Here is an 8,425-nt window from a genome sequence, read left to right on the forward strand (position 1 = left end):
TAAAGACTCATAGTATGCTATAGTAGTCCATGCAGTATCATAACTTATCATTGTATTTGTTAAAGGTGTAGTATGTGTAGGAAGTTCTATCTAGCGTTGAGATCATATATATCAATTAACTCTCTCTTGCCACGCAGTTCAAAGTACGTATTACAGCTACGGTAGCCTTCACACTTCAAAAAGCCGCTCTCTTGCTCTTTTCAATCTCCTTTTTCTTTTTCTGGGCGAAGAAGAAGAAGACTCCTGTTCCTGAAATTTGGATTTTGAATACGTGTGGTCCTCCATGTTTCCTTCTTCAAACTTGCCGGGGCCGGGAAGCTATGATACCCATTAGCAGCATTAGCAGCACCCAGTAGCAAGACCCCCTTCGAGCCCCCCCCCAAAAAAAAAAGAAAAACACACAAATTTCTGCACAAACATTTGTGCAGAATTTTGTATATACTATATATAGTGTATATTTAAGTTCTAATAACTTTTACTGTCATATTTTGTGCAGAATTGTGTTCATTGTCTTTTGGCAATGTTGGAGGTGGAGATTGTGCAAAAAAAAACAAAATTATGTTGCTGTTGTAACTGCAATAGTTAAATAACTGGATTCTCTCTCAAATGTTCTAATGAAGGATTTGTGCAATTGAGAAAGGGGGACCAGAGGGTGTGTGCCAATTACAGGGGTATCACACTTCTCAGCCTCCCCGGTAAAGTCTACTCCAAGGTGCTGGAAAGGAGGGTTCGGCCAATAGTTGAACCTCAGGTTGAAGAGGAACAATGTGGATTCCGTCCTGGTCGTGGAACAATGGACCAGATCTTTACTCTCGCGAGGATCCTGGAGGGAGCCTGGGAGTATGCCCAACCGGTCTACGTGTGTTTCGTGGATTTGGAGAAGGTGTATGACCGGGTCCCCCGGGAGATACTGTGGGAGGTGCTGCGGGAGTATGGGGTGAGGGGGTCCCTTCTCAGGGCCATCCAATCTCTGTACGACCAAAGCGAGAGCTGTGTCCGGGTTCTCGGCTGTAAGTCGGACTCGTTTCAGGTGAGAGTTGGCCTCCGCCAGGGCTGCGCTTTGTCACCAATCCTGTTTGTAGTATTTATGGACAGGATATCGAGGCGTAGTCGGGGTGGAGAGGGGTTGCAGTTTGGTGAGCTGGGGATCTCATCGCTGCTTTTTGCGGATGATGTGGTCCTGATGGCATCGTCGGCCTGTGACCTTCAGCACTCACTGGATCGGTTCGCAGCCGAGTGTGAAGCGGCTGGGATGAGGATCAGCACCTCTAAATCGGAGGCCATGGTTCTCAGCAGGAAACCGATGGAGCACCTTCTCCAGGTAGGGAATGAGTCCTCACCCCAAGTGAAGGAGTTCAAGTACCTTGGGGTATTGTTCGCCAGTGAGTGGACAATGGAGCGGGAGATTGGTCGGAGAATCGGCGCAGCGGGTGCGGTATTACATTCAATTATCAATTTAATTTATATATATATATAAATAAATGTGCCAAAAATATATTCAATCAGATATATAAAAAATGTAACAAGAGCAGAGAGCAACAATAATATAAAATATTAAGAATAATATACAAATAAAATATAGAATAAATATTGTAAGTAGCACAAATGTGACAGTTCAGGGAATTAGAGGACCCAAATGCAGACAACAGGCAGGCAGGCAGGAGAAGTCTGAGTTGGCGGATTTATTTGTCCAAAAAACAAAGTACAAATTAACAAAGGGAGTCCTGAGAGGGGCAGGCAAAAACGCATCCAGAGTGAAGAAAAACAAGAACAGGGAATCTAAAAAATCCAAAGCAGAACAAACCAGAAACTTCAGACCAAAGGAAAACCAGGGAGCAAAAAAAACAGACATGAACTGACACGACAGGCACAAGCAAACACACACAAAACGATCTGACACAAGACAAAGGGAACACAGAGGCTAAATACAAGAGGTAATGAGCAAATAAGGGACAGGTGATACAGCAGGGGAAACACATCAGGGCTCCTCTCTGCTTGAGCCACAGTGACTGGCAGAATAAGTGCAATCCTCAGAGCAGTCCAAAAGTTGGGGTGGATCTCTGATAGATCCTTATCATGCATAAAAGTGTTGAGCTCAAACCTAAGCTTAAAATGGATACTTTACAACTTCCAAAGCAATAGGGTGGGTGGGGCTTACCAAAGATTGAGAACTATGTACTGTCTATTCGTGCTAGAATTGTTTCAGAGTGGGCAACTGAACATGATGCGACACCTTGGCTTGAGATTGAAAAAGTAACTAGCCAACCCTTCTGTCTTATAAACTTATTAGATAAACGTGCAAGAGAACTGCCAACTGCTGTTAAAGACAATTACCTAATTAATAATGTTATCAAGACATGGAGTATTTTGAAGAAGTTATTTGGGAAGTCTCAGGCTCTTAACTTTTTTGCAATTCTGGTAAATACCCCAGATTTAACAGCAAAGGGCGCTGGTCTCAATCTCAAGTCATGGCAAGAAGCTGGTATCAGGAGAATGTATGATCTGTGGGACAAAGGTAAATTTAAAACATTTGAAGATATAAGATCTCAATATAATATACCTGCCAAAGACTTCTACAAGTATCTCCAGATCAGGCATTACGTAAAATCAAAGACTGGATCCCTGGAGCTACCAACGAACTGTTACTTGCTTGAAAAAAACTCTACTGGACTGTTGTGGAAACGTGGACGTTTTGTGTCTAGATTCTACTCTGAGTTACAGACTCTAACGGTAGACAAACTGAAACAAATTGGAATATGCTGCTTAAAATGTCAATTGACTCTGAGTCGTGGGAGGAAATAGTAAGACTGCCTTCTAGAATTTCAATCTGTAATAGATACAAAGAAATGCAGTTCAATATTCTACATAATGTTTACATATCATCTTATATATACAGTAAGTACACTCCAGGTGTTTCTCCGAACTGTCCTTAATGTAACTCAGCTAAGGGCACTAGATATCGCTGTCTTTGGGAGTGCAAGAACATCAAGGTATTCTGGCAGGCAGTATGCAGTGAAATCAGTTTGGTGATAGGACAGACAACCCCACTCAGCCCACTCATGTACCTACTGGGGCTTATACGTGACCCTCTGAGAGCTCACAAAGAGACTCTTCAGTTTCTCCTAATGCTGGCTCGAAAGGCTATAATGGTCAAATGGGTTGGTAGCGATGCCCCCTCTATTCAGATATGGAAATCTCTGATATCTGAAGTTGTAACTCTAGAAAGATTGAGGTATTGTCTCAATGGTAAATCGCACCTGTTTAAAAAATGGGAGAATATTTTAAACTGTCTGAAGATTAAAAGGTCATAACCACAAACTGGATAAAATGTAGGTACAACCATATGACGAGATGCTGTATGTAAATTATCCACATGCCCATAGATATGGTTATTAATATTATTTTCTGTGCTGTGTTTCTGCTTTTAATATGTTTCTGTTTGAAATAACTAAAATGTTTAATAAAAAGAATATAAAAAAAAAAAAGTGATGAGCTCAAGGAGGCTCGTGGTCCCCCGTTCCCCCCCTTTGTCCGGACCGTTCCATTTGGGAGACCCAGAAGTAAACTGTCCCCCGCGCCCCCCTCCCCTTCTCACACAGCTTCTGCTTCTCAGCAAGTCAGTTAAGTGCTCGTGCCGCCCCCCATGTGTCATGAAAAAATGCCGTCCTGGGGAGCTGCCCGCTTCGCCCATGCCAAAAAACGCTTATGCGACAGCGAAAACGCGAAAGGCGGAGCCGGCTAACGTATTTCAAGATGGAGCATGAATATGGAGCGTCTACCCCAGTTCATGCGACTGCAAATGCAAAATTTCAAGCCAAAAGGAATACTTGGAATTGATGGTGGTGGTAAATATTCATGAAAAAGGACAAGTTTGTGAACGGGCAACACAGATTTTGATAATGAACAACTAAACACGTTACACACTGGACCTTTAAGGAAAGTGAAGTTGTATTAATGCATCTAATAATGCATGCTTTATCATAATGTTTCATTGTGTGTAGTAAGTCAAATAAAATGCATTTTCATACAGTTGAAAGAGTCTATGCTGCATCATAAGTGATTTTTATGCAAGGTGCATCAAAAGCACAGTGGTAACGACTGGAATAGAAAAAGGAATCACTCTGAAGAAAAAAAAAGAATGAACACTACAAAAATGAACAACAGGAAATAGAAAAAGAAAACTTAATAACCCTGACAAATATAATCTCTAATGGCAAAGGTACAGCGCCTTGTACAGAGTGATGTAGTATTCAAATTCTAATCTTAGCTTAAAGGACAATTCCGCCGCAAAATTAACCTAGGGGTTAATAACAGATGTGTACCGAGTCGACCGTTCTCTGGGACATGTTTTCATGCTAATCGAATGTGTATGTAGCTTGAAACAAGCTACCGCAAACCGGTGATTAGCTGCTAATGCTAGCTTTCGGGGCAGAGGGTAAATCTCTATTTCTATACTACTAATAAGGCTCAAAATAGCACCACACTTCCACGGTAGCATAATGAGGGTCCCTACATGTAAACAAAAGCATTGAGAACTTTTTAAGTGTACAGACAGTTTATTAAAAAGTTAGTTTATGAAGACAGTAGCGTTAATGTTAACATAAAAACAGTCATGAGCAGTCGAATCACGAACGCTGTGTTTGAGCTATGTTACTGGTTCGACTGGTCATGACTGTTTTCCAAGATGGTGTCCGTATGTAAACATGAACGCTACTGTCTTTATAAACTATCTTTTTAATAAACTGTCTGTACACTTACAAAGTTCTCAATGCTTCAGTTAACGTGTAGGACCCTCATTATGCTACCGTTTAAGGGTGGTGCTATTTTGAGCCTTGTTAGTGGTATAGAAATAGTGATTTACCAAGTGCCCCGAAAGCTAGCATTAGCAGCTAACCTCCTGTTTTGCAGTAGCTTGTTAAAAGTTAGAGACTATGGTTGGGTACCAAAACCCGGTTCCACTATGGAACAATGTAGGCTACTTTGAAAATGCCATATTTTCCCTCTGGGTTCACCGAAACGGACGTAAAAGGCATATTAACCATTCACTGCACGGGATCGCTAGTAAACTTGCTCTGCTAGTCTATCGTTCAGGACAAGACCCTGTAGCCTGGTGGTGGGGGAAGCAGGACAGCCTCCCCAGATTGTCTGCCCTTTCAAACTCCTCCCTGTGTGTCCAGGCCTCTTGGACACCATCTGAGAGAGGTTTCTCCTGTGCAGGACATGCATTAAGTCAGGAAAGGTGTAGTATCTCGCCAGAAAAGCAGATATAGTCATTTTTCTGCAAAAGAACTGCTAAAGTTTGAAGGTGGTTGGCATACCAACTCAACATTTATTTTGTTACTTGTTAATAGTGTAACTGTTATTTGTTAAATTATTGTAGTTATGTGTTAGGTGACTTAGGTTTACTTATTATATATTTAAGTACTTTAAAACGTTAATATATTGTTAAATGTAAATCATTTTCAATTTAAAAAAAAACTCCATTAAAAAGAGCCTTTCTTTGATGTCATTTTTCAGTTTTTCAAGAATCGGTTTAGGAATCGGAATCGTTTTAAAAGTACCGGTTCAGCATCGGAATAGTAAATATCCAAACGGTACCCAACCCTATTAGAGACATATTTGATTAGCATGAAAACAGATCCCAGAGAACGGTCGACTCGGTACACATACGTTATTAACCCCTAGGTTCATTTTGCACCGGAATTGTCCTTTAAGCTGAAGATTACTGTCTCTATTTGTGGGTTGTTTAGTTGATAAAAAGCCAGAATAAAAGACAAAAAAAGTGTCCAACAATATATGGTGCAGAGAATCTAAACTCAACGGTTCACTTACAAATAATTAAATTCTTTCAGATACAAGCTCTGAATCATTAGTCAGAAGAGCTTTGAGCTTAAATTTCTTTCATCATATTTCACATTAGTAGTTTGTTTAAAAACAAAATCAAACACACACATAATCAAGGTGAGCAAATCTTCTCTATAAACGCTGTTAAGGCCCTGACACACCAGCCCGATAATCGGCCGTTGGACAGTCTGGCGAGGTCGGTGACTCGAGTCTGTTCGGTGTGGTCTGTGCCGTCGTCCGTGGGAGGAGCCGTCGGCTTTAATTTGGGCCGATTTGACTTGTTGAAATCAGCCAGTGGGCAGTCGGCCTTCATTTTGGCCAACCTGACTTGCTGGGTCGGAGGGCGGGCAGTTAGACTCAATGACCAATCTGATTGGTGGAGTGATAAGACGGAAACGGGGAGCGGGATGAGCGTGACTAGAGTCTCTCAAAATCTGAGGAAAATCTTTTAAACTGACCTTTGTTGATCTGAAATGAAGACCGATTCAGCAACTGCACGGCCTATTTCTCTCTTAAAATGTTTTCAGAAACACGTTTCGGTGAACTATTTTCGTAAAATACGAGATCGTATTTTGAACGAGCCGCCATTACTATCGGCTGGAGAAGCCAGACCCACGTGACGCATTCGTCATTTCCGGTTTTCATTTTTTGTATTACTTCTCGGCATACCTGTCAAGTATCCCGTTTTGGCCGGGAAAGTCCCATATTTTACCGTTCTTTCCCGCCGTCCTCCCATATTAGTATTTTCCCGTAAATCTCCCGTATTTTAACCTGCGTTATTAAAAAATAATAACACCCCGGGCCCGGGCGGAGTAAAAAAAAACAAAAACATTCCCAATCTGAGCTCTGTCACTAGCCTTGCGATACCTGCAGCAGCCTACTACAGGTACTGTAGGGGGCAGTTGTCGGGAGGTTAGTGTGTGAGGTCAGATGATGAGTTCAAAAAGGGTGTTTAACATGGTACGAAAGATTGTTACAGAGAATAGGATGACGTTAGACAACAGAACTGTTTGCGCTCTACTCTCATGTAAAATTAACCACTCTGACCCAGCCCACAAATACACTCCTTCCAAAACAGTCTTAAAGAATGCAAAGTCTGCAACAAATTTGTACGATAACTCACTAAAAGAGTAAAGAAAAGTTATGTGAAATGAAAAGAAAAACTGTAAAAGAAAAGCAATATGAAATGAAAAGAATGTGTGGAATGAAAATAAAATGTAAAGACAAGCAATGTTATAAATTGTAAATGTTTTCAGCATTCTGCAGCCAGTGGTGATTTTAGCTTTCTTGTACACCTGTCTTAAAATGTAAGGGATACTGGAGCTTGGTTGGGGTGGTGGGACTGCTCGCGGTGGGCGCCGGAAAATTTCCCTTATTTTCAAATCCAAAACTTGACAGGTATGGGTCAGCCGTCTGGTTGGTGTGTCAGAGCCTTTTAACAACACTCTCAAATGTTTTGCTGCAGAAATACAATCTGAATGTTGTGGCTATAAAACCCAGAAAAGTTCGAAACAGTATCTGCACTAATAGTTCTGCATCATGAGTATAAATCTTTTAGCAGAACATTTCTTCATCCTCGATGCATCATCTTCATCAGGTCAGCTGACAGTAAAAAGAGTCTCTTACTTTGTGTCTGAGGGTCCAGGTTCATTACTGAAGAGGGGAGGATGTTCTATTGACCGGTCACTCTTCATAGACTGACAGCCAGATACTAGAGACTCTGCTCCGTCCTCCTCTTCCTCCACATCACTCATCTTCTGATCTGAAGTCAGTCTGAGAGAAACAACAGGAACGCTGACTGTGAGGTCACAACATGAGAATCAAGACAAACAAGTTTGTTCAAGAGTCATACGCAAGACTGAGAGAACAGGATACAACACGCACGCGCGCGCACACACACACACACACACACACACACACACACACACACACACACACACACACACACACACACACACACACACACACACACACACACCAAACTTAGAGTGCCCTTCCTGTAATTGGTTCTTTTACAAACTTACGTATAGGACAAGTGTCGTACGGATTATTAAACATTATGGCTACCTATACTCATATATACACAACTCAACAACCAACTGTAGTAAAGACTGATAGTATGCTATAGTAGTCCATGCAGTATCATAACTTATCATTGTATTTGTTAAAGGTATATTATGTAAGTTCATTCTTACATTTCTTTCCTCTAAGGTCCACAGGGAGAAAACTGATTGAGAAACATTGACAGTAAAATAATAAATTGTTGGATGAACACTCACCCTGCCTCAGCCTTCAGTTTTTCTCCTCCTGCTCTGTTCTGTCGACTCAAAATGGAGTCTGAACTGAGAACAGGGAGGAGCAACGTTGACAAACTGAAAGTGTTCAGCACTTTCAGTTTGTCAACGTTGCTCCTCCCTGTTCTCATGTACCTGGATCAACCGGTTGTTCCTCCTTCCCTCATTTACTGTGTGTGTGTGTGTGTGTGTGTGTGTGTGTGTGTGTGTGTGTGCTCAAACACCCGTTTTAAGAATCTCTCTTGGCTTGAGCAGGTTGAATTGAAATGAGTTTTGTTTTCTCATCC

At 41.5% G+C, this 8,425-nt stretch overlaps 1 protein-coding gene across 1 annotated transcript in view; it reads right to left on the reverse strand.

Moving 5' to 3' along the window:
• Nucleotides 1–8,184, reverse strand: part of LOC116040003 (protein NLRC3-like) — a 46,262-nt gene extending 38,078 nt beyond the window's left edge. The window contains exon 1 of the mRNA XM_031285203.2: nt 8,124–8,184. The gene's annotated coding sequence lies outside the window, so the exon portion shown is untranslated. The remainder of the gene's footprint in view (nt 1–8,123) is intronic.
• Between the last annotated feature and the right edge of the window lie 241 nt (nt 8,185–8,425).

This window comes from Sander lucioperca, chromosome 14 (genome assembly GCF_008315115.2).
Source record: "Sander lucioperca isolate FBNREF2018 chromosome 14, SLUC_FBN_1.2, whole genome shotgun sequence".
Lineage (NCBI taxonomy): Eukaryota > Metazoa > Chordata > Actinopteri > Perciformes > Percidae > Sander > Sander lucioperca.